The 14,528-nt window shown below is 40.9% G+C and overlaps 1 pseudogene; it reads left to right on the forward strand.

The window, feature by feature from the left end:
* Window positions 1-200: 200 nt before the first annotated feature.
* On the forward strand, window positions 201-8,758 carry LOC127694254 (zinc finger protein 264-like; annotated as a pseudogene).
* The last annotated feature ends 5,770 nt before the right edge of the window (window positions 8,759-14,528 follow it).

Here is a 14,528-nt window from a genome sequence, read left to right on the forward strand (position 1 = left end):
TAGTAGTTTTGTTTCTTTCTATGTTGCCCTCACTAACAGTCCCTGTTAAGTGTTGAATTTGTTTTCAGTGGCAGTGGAAAAAATAAAGACATAGGATCTATCTCTTGTAAGCCAAAACTGTCTGAGGGAACCTCATTCTGGGAGAGAGTTAATACCATGAACCCCAGGAAGCTTTCAGTGGCTGCAAATCAAAGGCCATGATGATCGAACAGAAGTTCAGACAAGACCCTTCAGACAAAAGGAAGAGGCCTGGGTGGAATTCTTCCTGGAAAACAAGTGCTACACAGCATGGTGTAGAGATAGCACTGGAAGTGAATCCAACACTTCTAGTGGAGGAAGCAGAAACTATCTTCAAATGTAGTGAATGTGAGAAAGTATTTAATAAGAAACATCTCATGGCTGGACATGAAATGATCTGTCACGTCCACCCTCGCCAGCAAAGATGACGTGACACCAGGGAGTTTCTTCCTTCTTATGGTTTATTCGGGAAACCTTGAATTAAGCTTCTTTCTTCTTTTGGCGGCCCCGGGCTCTCTCCCAACCTGACCTTATATAGCCTACTCAGCCCTGTCTGCCAAGGGAGATAGCCAGCCGTTTCCTCATTGGTGAACTAAGTGAGTTATTCATTAGCATGTAAGTGTGATAAGGAATACAGCACACTGCGCATGTACTAAAGTAATTTACTACCAGGGAGCTGCATGTGGCCAGTGCCATCTTGTAATAGAGATGAACAAAAGGTGGCTTACTACATATCACCCTTTTCTGTTCTAATAGAAGCCGTCTCAGGTCAGGGCTAATCGGGTCACTGGCATCCTGCTGACCAATGACCCCTGACTTAGGTCATCTCTGACATGACTTGGTCTTACTCATTAGAGGGTTACCCTATCGCTCACCCGGCCCCATGTCATAGGTTGATCCAAGCACCGAGAAGTTGCCCATCTTTGGGTATCATTGGATTCCAGACAGTACAGTATGTACAGTACTATATGCTCAGTATACCCTGGAGCGAAGGCTTCTAAGATTTTAGAGAGGCCAGCCACACAGAGACGTCTTCCTGAGCGTCCATAGCTGCAAGAGCTTGCTAAACTACGGCTCTATTAACTGCATGATCTCGTCTAATATGGCAGAAGCACCTAAGGCAGATGAAAGCTGTTAAGCACATAAGGGCGGCTATAGCTAACAAACCAGCCCACTCTTTGATCCAAGAAAAGGCACTGGAGATCCACGAGGTCAGGTCCTCCATGGTGATTGGCTTCAGTCTTGTGGCATTAAGCGAAGCTATCAGAAAGACAAGCTGTTTGGTTAATAATTCTCCCTCAAGAAACCAATTTCCTTTAAGAATTCACTGATATTGTACTGACTTTCTTTTAGAGCTGCCCGTCACCTGGAGGGGGGTAATACACAATCCTGGAGTATGTATAACGCAAGATACCTGCACCATTGTTACAAGTGCATCAATTTCTTCTTGTAGAATATTTACTCTCTGATTCAAAAGTCATATTTTAGCTTCTAAATGGGAATTATATTGATTTGGGGTCTGTAAGGCTCGTGCAGACCACTCTGCAGAGACTACCTCTGCAGTCTAAACTTGAGATACCATGGCAACTGGAGCAGTAGCAGCGACTGCTGCAGATATAGTAATGGCTGTAATAATGGCAGCAGTAATACCAAAATCTCTCTTGACATGGAACGATTGTCCTACAGGAAAAGTGTCTGGGTCTTCTATAACTGGAATGGGCACAAACATGGGTAGGTGAACTACCAAGGCAGTATCATTGCCGCCATCCCAACATTCCAATAGATAGCATAGTGTATGGGTACTGTTACAATCTAGGTGATCACCAGACACATCGGTACTAATCAGGAAGGAAAAGGGTGGTTTGAGGCAAATCGGGGCAGAGGAATAACTTCTGTTTTGCAAAAGTGAGTTTATGATTATATTAAGAAGTCTGACTGCCCTTCTTTTAACGTTCCTAACAGCAAATATATTATAAAGAAAAAATTCTTCTCCCTTAATGCGAACAAGAGGAGCTAGTGAGGTAAAAGCATTTTGGTAATTTGACAAGATCCAATCATACCATGGCCATGCATTCTGTGCTCCTGTTGTTCCCCCTTTTTTATTTTTAAACACGCTATCAGGAGAGAGTAGAGGTCTGACCCCTGATGTTCTCAGCCCATCGAGTGGACCCATGGAAATCATCTTATTAGACTTTTAAGGCTGTCAGCCAGGCCTGGGGGAACTGTCCACATTTAATAGCTGTGAGTTCCTGTACTATCATTGCAGCCTGTCTCTATTGGACAAACCTCATCTTACAGATACACCACAGGCAAGCAAATGCTATTAAAATCATGAGAACAGCAAGGACTCTAAGTCCCGCCCACTCCTTCAGATGATACACCACCCAGCTGATCCATGGTGACAGTTTTTCAGCCAAAGACACATCCACTGGAATTCACGGTCATGATGGCCATATGGAGTTGGTCCATCAGGGCGTCAAATTCACCAGTCCTGTTTCCTAAAAGATACTTAGACATTTGTTTAGGCAAATTCTCAGCTCTTGTAAAATTTTCATACTGAATGTTGGCAATACATAAACTAGAATACTTCCACTGACATCCCAATTGGGCTAGCTGCCAGAAGGTCTCAATTTGTTCTTGTACTAAATCAATTCTTTGGTTTATAACCATTAAGCCTCCTTTCAGTTGACCATAAAGGCTCACTTGCACATCAATTGCATGAGCAACGCTAGATGACAGATTATTTGGGGCATGAGCCATCAGGTAACGTATTATCTCCAAATGCAAAGCATAGGCTACCAGACAAGGTCATATTTCTATTTTCACCTATTTTAGCTATTTCTTTATCTAAAGGTAAATAGGAAATATCAAAAGTTTTCTCAGCACTAAAAGGACTGGAAAACAATTTGGCCTCATGGCGTATCGGCATGGGTTTAGGAAACACGGAGAATATTCCCCATTTCGGCTCCATCATCTGGCTCCTGCTGAGGATCAGTAGCAATAATAGGATCTTTATATTTGTTGGACTTCTGGATCAATCTCTCAGGAATCCACACTGGGTCTTGTCGATCCTGAGGATACACGCAAACAGAACACCTCACCCATGCTAAAACTGGGTCTGGGCCATTCCACAGACCAGTAAGCACATCTTTCCATTTTACCATTTCAGTCGATTGAGTGCAGTGAAGCGAATGTTGCTCAGCTGCAAACCGATTCCTTGGGGATTATAGGGAAGGCCATGATTTAACTGTACATTCATTTGTTTGCAGAAAGACTGGAATGACTGAGCAGTATAAGCTGGACCGTTATCTGTCTTTAACTGACAAGGCTGCCCCCAGGCAGCACATGCTTCAAGGTAATGTCCAATAACATTGTGAGCCTTCTCTCCACTCATGGCAGTAGTATGGATAATGCCAGAGCATGTATCCACAGAGACATAAACATACTTTAAGGTTCCAAACTCAGATATATGAGTCACATCCATCTGCCATAATTTTAGGGGCAATAGGCCCTATGGATTAACTCCTAGATCTGGGGGATGGTGAAAAACTATACATTGTTGGCACTCCAGCATGATCTGCATCCCGTGCATCTACACGGGAAAGATGGAATTTTTGTTGTAATGTCCTAGCTGAAACATGACATTTCTGATGGCATTTTCGTGCAGCTTCCAGGGATGAGGCCAGGAAGGCATATTCCATTCTGGTGCATCGATCAACAAGGTCATTGCCATTACTCGGCAGGCCTGGCAGACCAGAATGGGTTCTAATATGTTGTATAAAAAATTTTGAATCCCTGGACCAGATAATTTTCTGTAATTCCTTCATAAGATGACTTACCGTACTAGTAGGTTTTATGGAGCCAGCTACTTCTAATACCCTAACAGCATTTACCACATAAGATGAATCCGAAAGTAAATTAAATGGAAAGGAGCATTTTTTTTGAAAACTTCTAACACAATTTGCAACTCAACCAGGGAGCCAGGCTGATATGGGCACAAAACGGGCTCATTATGTTCGACCATATAAGCTCCACCGCCTTTTTTTTTTTTTTTGATCCATCTGTAAATATATTGGGAGCACCCGACAAGGGTGCTTGTGCAGTTACTTTTGGAAACACCACAGGATGTTCGTTAAAAAATGAAAGCAAAGGATGTCTGGGATAATGATTATTAATCCATCAGCGCAATATGGCCTAGTCATCAATCGTCCCACACAAAACTTGCACCTGAGAGGCAGTATAAGGAACAATCAGTGATGTAAGATTCTTCCCAAAAAACTGTAGGTATTGTTGTATCTCTATAAGGGCCAGTTTAGGAACCGGAGTAGGGTAATGATCAATAGATTTTGCTGGTGAGGCTCTAAGATGCACCCACAACAGGGGACCTTCCTGCCATAGCAGGCCTGTAGGCAGCAAAAAGGTAGACAGAATGCATAAAGCAATTTTCTCTCCTTCTTTGCAGCGAAACAACACTGTGTTTTGCAACCCTTGTTCTACTCTCTTGAGAGCTACTCTAGCCTCCTGTGTTAATATTCGGGGTGAATCCAAGGCCGAATTTTAATGCCTTTATAATTTCTATATAGCCATGTTAATGTTTTATAGATCTAAGTTTAAAACTTTATTTCGAACCACATCTGTATGAATCTGTTAAAAATGTTCTTTTGGCTAGAACTCTCTATGTGAAGCCTCTAAGATAAGGCCAGACCTACACCCATCAACCTTGCAAGGAGTAGCCTGTAACCAGACCCCACTGTATGAAGGTCAAATAACAAAAGGAACCTGTAATATCAAAGCATAACTACAATTTTTGAAAGCAAAACCCAGTTTTAAACAATCTTTTCTCCTTAAAATAATAGCAAACACATTATTTTCATATTGCAAAGTTTGTCTATTAGCTTGTGTGTTTGAGTGTATGTCAGTGTAACTTATTGAAGAGATATTACTTTAAGTCTTATTTTTTATAAGTCTGAGTTCTAGGATAAGAATGACATAAAACATTATGTCAATTTAGAAATACCTTAGAGACCTGTATTTCTTGGCTTCTGTCATGCCACGTGTTGCTTAAGATAGCTTTAACCCTAAATTGTCAGTTTTAAACTTACCTTTTGTAACCCTCATTATATTTTTTAAATCATGTCCAATAACTTATGAGTTAATACTCTATAGTCAAGGCATATAAAACATCTATACCTTTAGGCCAATTAGAAATAAAGATGAAGCGATTACACAAATCTCATTAATTTAAACCAAATACATATATATTTTTCCAGCTGTAATTTCAGGGGAATAAAGCACCTTGACCCAAACCATCACCATGGTAGAAATTTTTCCAGGAGAATTAACCATTGAGTTTGAGGCTGCTGGCCTCTTAAAAAGTAGCTTTTTCTCCAGCTGTGTTTAACTCATAGTTAAGAATATGAAGCACCTTTAATCATCTTCTTCTGTGTAAATTGCTGACTGGCAGGACTGCCAGTAGATAACGCCCTTTTTTTTTTTACCATTTTATTTTTTTCTTTTTAACATATAACATAAACACAACAATCATTCAGCCACTCAAACAATATACAACATGAATTGACACACATATAGACAAGTTTGGTGCACCAAAGATAGGCAACAGACAGAAATGGAACTTGATGTCCAAAAATATCCAAATACCTTAACCAGAACTCAGAATATCTCCATTAGGACTCAGAGAGAAAATAGGATGTCTCTCATGTTCTTCTGTTTCTTGGAGAGTTTTGAAATTAGGTTTTAACCATCATCATCATCATCATCATCATCATCATTATTATTATTATTATTATTATACTTTTTGATACCATGTCCTGTACATGGTAAAACTGCTTTTCAGAAAACTGCTTTTTCTCTTGTTTAAGAGTTAACTTCTTATCTTCTTTTTCTTCTGGGAGTTCTGCCAGAGAAGTGAGGAAAGACATAGTGGCAACCACTGATAGTTATTCTATAGTGTCCTGCTTTTTTAACCCATATTAGGTTCATAAAAAGAGAAAGGGGTTTTAAAAATGTGAGACACGGTATCCTGGCCATGAACATGTGGAGAGAGGTAGGAAGGGAGGAGAGCCCAGGAATTTCTTTGTAATTTAAGACTTACACTCTGCCTGAGTGGTTTTTTACCTTTGATTTCTCCTCTGACTTTTAAAGAATGAATTCTCCCCCAGAGAATTTATCTCGGTAAGCTCTATAAACTCCTCAGGTGTGAGTCAGCCTTCCGTGGAAGATTCAAAGTGCTTTTTAAAATTTTAAAGTGAAGGGGCTTGTTTTGGCTCTGGCCTTTTCTATATTAGAAATAAATCTTGAAGTTAGAGTGGCCATATGTCCTTTTAAATCTCGTAGCTTCTTTAAGAGGGCTATTAAAGCAAGCTCTCGCTCCCTGCGGGAGCCCTGGAATGCTTTCGCCCGGAGAGAGGGCCACATGCAGACCTGGCCCCAGACCTCTGGGCAAAAGGAACACCCAGAAAGTGTGGGGTGGACGCACCAGTGAAACGCCCTCCTGGTAAGGAGGCATGGCTGGCAGAGCAGAGTGGACATCTGACACCTTGGCTTTTGTTCTTAAGTCTGCTTCTTCTTTTATGACCGCCTGTCTCTAAACTGGCTCACGAGAGCCTGAATCTCTCCTTCACTTTCAGAATCTTCCGTCTCTAAGATAGCTCATTGAAGAGCCAGAAAAATTGGACGTGACTGGGAAGTCCCCATCCCAATAAGTTTCTTTATCACTGCTATTGCGTAATTAGTGGCAGAATCTGAAGCTACTCGCCCAAATAACCGCACAGGCTAGCAGAAAACACACTGCTTTAAAAACAGGGTCGTGAACTTTCTTGTAATTCTCACTTAACTGTGGGGTTTGTTTTCCTTTTGTTCCACTGCAAACTTTTCGCCACTCTACCTTAATCTGCAGGGCGGGGCTAACTAGCCACACTCTCCATTGTACTTTAGACCAGAGACTCCGTGGCCTCTTTTACTGATTAATTTTTCTTTTATAACTTAAAACTTGCCCCAAATACCGGGAACTTCATAGCTTCTTAATACCAAGAGCTGTCTTGTCCCATTCATTACCGGGATCTTTATAGCCTCTTAATACCGAGAGCTGTCTTGGCCCATTACCGGGATCTTAATACCTCCCATATTCCGGGAATTTTAATTTAATTAACCCTACTTACTGGGAATTTACCAGTGCACTACCCCCGACCATAAAAAGGTTCTGAATACTCCGTACCGTACGGGCCACCAAAATGTCACGTCCACCCTCGCCAGCAAAGAGGACGCCGTGACACCAGGGAGTTTCTTCCTTCTTATGGTTTATTCTGGAAACCTAGAATTAAGCTTATTTCTTTTTTTGGCAGCCCTGGGCTCTCTCCCAGCCTGACCCTATATAGCCTACTCAGCCCCATCTGCCAAGGGAGATAGCCATCCGTTTCCTCATTGGTGAACTAAGTGAGTTCTTCATTAGCATGTAAGTGTGATAAGAAATACAGCACACTGCACATGTACTAAAGTAATTTACTACCAGGGAACTGTATGTGGCCAGTGCCATCTTGTAAAAGCGATGAACAAAAGGTGGCTTACTACAATGACCCACCCTGTAGTAAAGTCCTGAGTGTCCAGAATGTGCAATGACCTTCATAAAGAGTATTCATCTCCTCCAGCACCAGATGATCCACACAGGAGAAAGGCCTTATGAATGCCTGGAAAGTGGGAAGCACTATAACCACAAGGCATACCTCATCCAGCACAAGTGGATCCACAGTAGAAAAGTGGCTTTACCAGTGCAACAAATATGGAAAAATCTTCACCCAGAGGTCCAATTTTGTCCTGCATAGCAGTAAGACATACTGGAGAGAAATCTCTTGTGTGAACCAAATGTGGACAAGTCTTTCAAAGTCAGGGAGGTTTCCTTAGACACTTCATCATCCATAGTGGAGAGAACCCATACAAGTACTTTGAGTACAGACAGATCTTTAGACACACATCATACCACCTGTGGCACCAGCAGGCTTATACTGGGGAGAATTCCCATGAGTGCAGAGAGTCTGGGAAAGCCTTCCTTGAGAGTGGTGCCCTGATCCACCACTATGTGGTCCGCACTGTGGGGAAGCCCTTTAAAGAATGCTTTGAGCACAGCAAAGCCTTCAACCACAAGTTTTACCTCAGGAGACACCAATGCATTCATACTGGAGAGAAGTGCTATGTGTGCAGTGAGTGTGGAAAAGCCCTCACCCACTGTTCTGCATTCATCTTTCATAGAAAGGCCCCACACCAGACAGAAACCCTTTGAGTGCAGAGTGGTGTTGGAAAGCCTTCAGCAATCAGAATGGTCTCCGCAGCAACTTCAGCATCCACACTGGAGAGAAGCCCTATGAGTTGGATGAGTGTGGGAAGGCCTTTGTGCTCATGCCAAGTCTTAAGAGGCACAAGCGATTTTGTAGTGGGGGAAAAGACTTTTGAATGTATTGAGTGTGGGAATACAGTCTGCTGGAGCATGAACCTCATTCGGTACTCCCTCATCCACACTGGGGAGAAGCCCTATGAGTATGGTGAATTTGTGAAGGCCTTCACCTGCAGCTCCTCACTCAGGCACCATCAAAGGATGCACAGTGACAGCAACCCTCCCAGTGTGACAGAGGAGGGAAGACCATTGACAACCATACATGCCTCACTTACCATCAGTGAACTCATTTTGGTGAAAGATTGCTTGAATGTAACCTGTGAGAGGAATCTTTAGTCACAGGAAATGTCTTCTTCAGGATCTGATAATCTATGCCAAAGAGAAGCTCCACAAGTGTCTTGACTGTAAAACAAACAAACAAACAAACAAACAAACAAACAAAGCCATTTCTATCACAGAATACAGTGTCATCTGAAAAGCAACATCAGCAGCAGACCCAGCCTTATTTCCCCTCTGAAAATTCACCCAGGAAAGAGCTCCAGGGATGGGGTGGAGGTAGAATCTTGTTTTACAGTCACACAGGAAACTTGAGTTACATCTCCCTCAAGTTTACCTTGTCATGTTATCTCAGGGTTGTTTTACAAAGCACATGCAGACAATAACAAAAACACAGGTCTCTTCAGACAATCCTGCCAAACGTATGGGATGCCATTATATTGAATCCTCAGCTTATTTGGGGTGAGGTGGGTGTTTTAGAAGCTTTAGCCCTTTCCTGTGCCTTGAAAATTCACTTGGTGTTGGGGAGTTAGCTGAGAAAATCCTGTAAGTATGTATTACATATTTTTATGTTCTATGATGGTATTCTTGAGACCAGTAGCCTTTAGGATGGACAGGGTCACTTGAGCCGTGAAATACTTCATATGTAAGGCAAAAAGTACCCATATTTTTCCGAAGTATCTGCACTCTTGCAAATTACAACAGCCTTTTTGATCTCTCTCTCTCTCTCTCTCTCTCTCTCTCTCTCTCTCTCTCTCTCTCTCTCTCTCTCTCTCTCTCCACCATCCCTCCCCCCTCTCTCTCACTCATGTTCTGTGTGTGTCCGTGTGTGTGTGTGTGTGTGTGTGTGTGTGTGTGTGTGACTGTTTGGCCGGCATGTTTTTATGTACACTTCCTGTACACTAAGAGCCCAAAGAAGTCAGTTACAAAGGGAGTTATGGATGGCTGGTAGCCACCATGTAGATGCCGGCAAACAAACCAAGTACTCTGCAAGATCAAACAATGCTATAAGGCAAAGGACTGCATCAAAAGGACAAAATGGCAGCCAACAGGATGCGAAAGATATTCACTAAGCACACATCTGACAGAGGGCCAATATGTAAAATATTTAAACAACTCAAGAAAGTAGATAACCCACAAGCCAAATAATCTAATTTAACATGTAGTACATGTCTAGACAGAATTTTCAACAGAAGATTATCAAATTGCTGATGATAACTCAAAGGAATGTACCACATTCTTACCCATTTGGAAAAAGCAAATCAAAATGACTCTGGAATTCTATCTTACAAGTTGCAGAATGACTAAGATCAATATAATAAGTAAATGTTCATGCTGCTGAGGGTATGGAGCAAGGGAATAGTTCTCCATTGCTGGTGAGAGTATAAATCTGCACAGCAAAAATGGAAATCAATATGGTGGATCCACAGAAAAGTAGGAACAAATTTGCCTGATGACACTTCTATAATAATCCAAGGTAGACACAAAGGATGTTTCACAGTAACACAAGAACTCTTGCTCAATCGACTGTGTTCTGAGCAGCTTTATTCATAATAGTCACACACTGGAAAATAACTATATGTCCCTGAACTGAAAAATGAGAAAAAATGTGGACTATTTACAAAATAGAGTATTAAACAGCTGATAAATATATTGACTTTTTTTGAACATTGAGCATCAGAGAAATAATGTTCATAAAATTTTCAGGTAAATGCTTAGAGCAAGAAAAGATCACCTTGTATGAGGTAAATTAGTCCTATAAACACAAATATAATATTTACTCACTTATACATGGATATTAGCCTTAAAATAAAGGACAACTTTTCTACATTTCACAGACCAAGAGAAGCTATGTAAAGAAAAGAACTCAAGGAAAGGTCACATGACCCTAGTGAGAAAAAGAATAAACATTTCCAAAGGATGAGGAGTCTGTATGGAGAAGCAGAGATTGGAATTTGGAGTAAACTACATATAGTTCTTAAAGAATGAATGACCATTGCATAGTCAGAATCTGTTAGAAAATGCAGCTTTAAGAAAGGGAAACAAAGATCATTCACTGCTTGGAGGAAGTCATTCATAATGGAAAATACTTTTATTTATATTGATCAGGTGTTAGACATAAATGTGTTTGAGTTAAGATCAACTTTTTCCACATATTAGTTTATTTATAGACAGGGTCACATAAGAATGCAGTGTCTCAGAAAACAAAATGAAACAAAGCTAAAGACAGACAAACAAAGAGGATGCTTAAATTAGTGATGCAGCTCTGGAACCTATGCATGAAAGAATTGGAAGCCATGGGATTGGAGTGCAAGACGTTTCTGACTAAATTAGTGATGTTGTGAGCAGACTATGCTCTGAGACAGTCATTTGAAAAACAAGTGTGAGGCTATTCCTGGTTGTTTACTTGGCTTCATCTGGAATGAACTACATTTCAGAAATGACATGCACACTTGTGATCCTGATCTTGAGGCTGGAAGACACGGGCTTCTGACCAAGATCAGACCTTGACATGAAAGTCTTGATGCATAATGGCCTCTAAAAGCTTAGGCCCATCCAGGGTAATTCACTTCTTTCATCTGGAGACTGAGGCAAACAGATTGAGTTCAAGATCATCCTGAGACAAAGCAATTATTAGATCCAGGCATGTTAATACACACTTTTAACCTTCTGCTGAAGGCCTGCATCAGGACTTTGGAAGAAGAAACACTCACTCTTCTTTGCCTTCTTGGACTTACTTGCCAGCAATACGAATTCTCAAGGAAATACAGAAGAGCAGGGGAAATAACTGTCCTCATGGGACTGAGAAACTACCATATTCTTTGACTTTCCATTCACAGCTGCACCTTGTTGGGTTAGTTGGACTACAGACTGTAAGTCATTCATAAATTTCCTTGATAAATAGAGACATTTCATAAGTTATGTGACACTAGAGAACGTTGACTAAAACAACGAAGTAACAGACATCGACACATAGACTCATAGGCATAGACAGAAACACACACACATACACACACACACACACACACACACACACACACACACACATACTAACAAGGAAAAGAAAAAGAGACAACCAAGTCTACCTTATTTTTCCCAATAGTACAGTTCTCATGTGATGTCCATCAAGTATCATGTTTTCCCAATATTAAATCATGCTCTCCTCTACTGGTAGTGATGAGCTTTATTTATTCAGCCTCTGTCAATTCTGTATAGTGCTACTGACATATTTTGGTTGCCTCCTCCTGACCTCTGTCTGATTCAAATGCCAAGGCATTGACTGTGTTCACTGACACATAGCTAATATACAACCCTTTGGAAACTAGGAATTTTTAACACGTTTGGAAAGAACCATTTGAGAGAACATAGGATCAGGAGTCATGGGAGATACATGTTAATCTTGTGTTCCTTTTCAATGTGGCACTCTCCCCTCTCAATCCCTTTCATTGCTTTCCTAGGATGTGTTTTCCTTCCAGGAAAGAATTATGCAATCAAGTATTGAATTAGAGATACAGGGCTGGGGCTGAGTTTGCTTTTCTTCTCTGACTCAATTCTCTGAAAAAGGTGTCTTTGCTCTGTTCTATGTGCTTGCTTGTATGTGCTTCTCTATGTCAGCATCATTTGTTCTCATAAGCCAGGCTGACTTTTATCTTCTTGGACAACCAGGCTGTCCTGGACTAGAAAGCTTTGGGCTGCCCTAACCAGACACAGGAGATATGAACCAATCACATTCTGATATTTATTAGCATCTGTACCTTTCTCAGTGAAGTCAGTAACTTTAAGAAGAAGCCATTTCAGAGAGAACCTCAGGTGAATCAGAGAATAGACCCAGACACTTCCTACATCCCAGTGATTCCAGGAAACAGCCTTGAAATTCCCTGAAAAAAGAGGTAAGGATGGAGAACAGATAGGCTCTGTCTTTGTGGAAGGAAAATGTGTGTGTGTGTGTGTGTGTGTGTGTGTGTGTGTGTGTGTGTGTGTGTGTGAGAGAGAGAGAGAGAGAGAGAGAGAGAGAGACAGACAGACAGACAGACAGACAGACAGACAGAGAAACAGAGACAGAGAGAGATGGAGATGGGGAGAGAGAAAGAGAGGCAGAGGGAGCTTGTGAGAATCTTCATCACAATTATGGGGAGATTACAGTGTTGAGTAGTTTCCTTTGAACAACACTTATAATCAAGGGGTTTAATTTTCTAAACTCTGAATGCAAATGTAAGGTGGGAACCATCTGTATATGTGTTTAAGGATATATCTTTGCCTCAATATGAATTTCATATTACTATTCATTCCTTTTTCAATATTTTCTCATGAAAGTATTGTTCTATGATACATTACAGTGAAAGACACCACTATAATTTAAAATTCAATTAACCACAAAAATAGCTTTTTTTTTAAAGGTGTAAGGAAACAGATTGTTGTGATCTACTGCACAATTTGCTGTGTTTTTATGATCTTCCCATCTGTTAAACAGGATTGTTTTTCATTGATAATTCAAGTTATATTCTTTGTTATATGGGCTGTTTTGTTCATTTTCTCTAACCTGGAAGCATGCGTGGGGCTGTGTTGAAGTATTTACTGTCAGAAAACCCCGAGAGAATACTTCTTTTTTTCAAAATTCCATATATTTTTTATTTACATTTCAAATGATTTCACATTTTCTGGGCCCCCACCCCCCGAAAATCAAATAAGCCCAGATCCCTCCCCTTGTTCTCCCATACACCCTTTCTCACTTCCCTGTTCTGGTTTTGCCTTATACTGCTACACTGAGTCTTTCCAGAACCAGTGGCCACTCTTCCATTCTTCTTGTACCTCATTTCATGTGTGGATTATGTTTTGGGTATTCCAGTTTTCCAGGCTAATATCCACTTATTAGTGAGTGCATACCATGATTGATCTTTTGAGACTGAGTTACCTCACTTAGTATGATGTTCTACAGCTGCATCCATTTGCCTAAGAATTTCATGAATTCGTTGTTTCTAATGGCTGAATAGTACTCCATTGTGCAGATATACCACATTTTTCCCATCCATTCTTCTGTTGAGGGATACCTGGGTTCTTTCCAGCTTCTGGCTATTATAAATAGGGCTAGTATGAACATAGTGGAGCATATATCCATTTTACGTGCTGGGGAAAGCTCTGGGTATATGCCCATGAGTGGCATAGCAGGATCTATCAGAAGTGACGTGCCCAGTTTTCTGAGGAACCACTAGACTAATTTCCAGAGTGGTGGTTCCAATTTGCAACCCCAACCAGCAGTGGAGGAGTGTTCCTCTTTCTCCACATCCTCGTCATCAGCTGCTGTCTCCTGAGTTTTTAATCTCAGCCATTCTGACAGGTGTAAGGTGAAATCTAAGGGTTGTTTTGATTTGCATTTCCCTAATGAGTTATGAAGTTGAGCATTTTTTAAGATGCTTCTCTGTAATCTGAAGTTCTTCAGGTGAGAATTCTTTGTTTAACTCTGTGCCCCATTTTTAATAGGGTTATTTGGTTTTCTGGAGTCTAACTTCTTGATTTCTTTGTATATATTGGATATTAGCACTCTATCTGATGTAGGTTTGGTGAAGATCTTTTCCCAATTTGTTGGTTGTTGATTTGTCCTCTTGATAGTGTCTTTGGCTTTACAGAAACTTTGTAACTTTATGAGGTCCCATTTGTCAATTCTTGATCTTAGACCATATGCTATTGGTGTTCTGTTCAGGAACTTTCCCCCTGTACCGATGTCCTCAAGGGTTGTCCCCAGTTTCTTTTCTATTATCTTCAGAGTGTCGGGCTTTATGTGGAGGTCCTTGATCCATTTGGAGTTGAGCTTAGTACAAGGAGACAAGGATGG

This window comes from Apodemus sylvaticus, chromosome 1, assembly GCF_947179515.1.
Source record: "Apodemus sylvaticus chromosome 1, mApoSyl1.1, whole genome shotgun sequence".
Lineage (NCBI taxonomy): Eukaryota > Metazoa > Chordata > Mammalia > Rodentia > Muridae > Apodemus > Apodemus sylvaticus.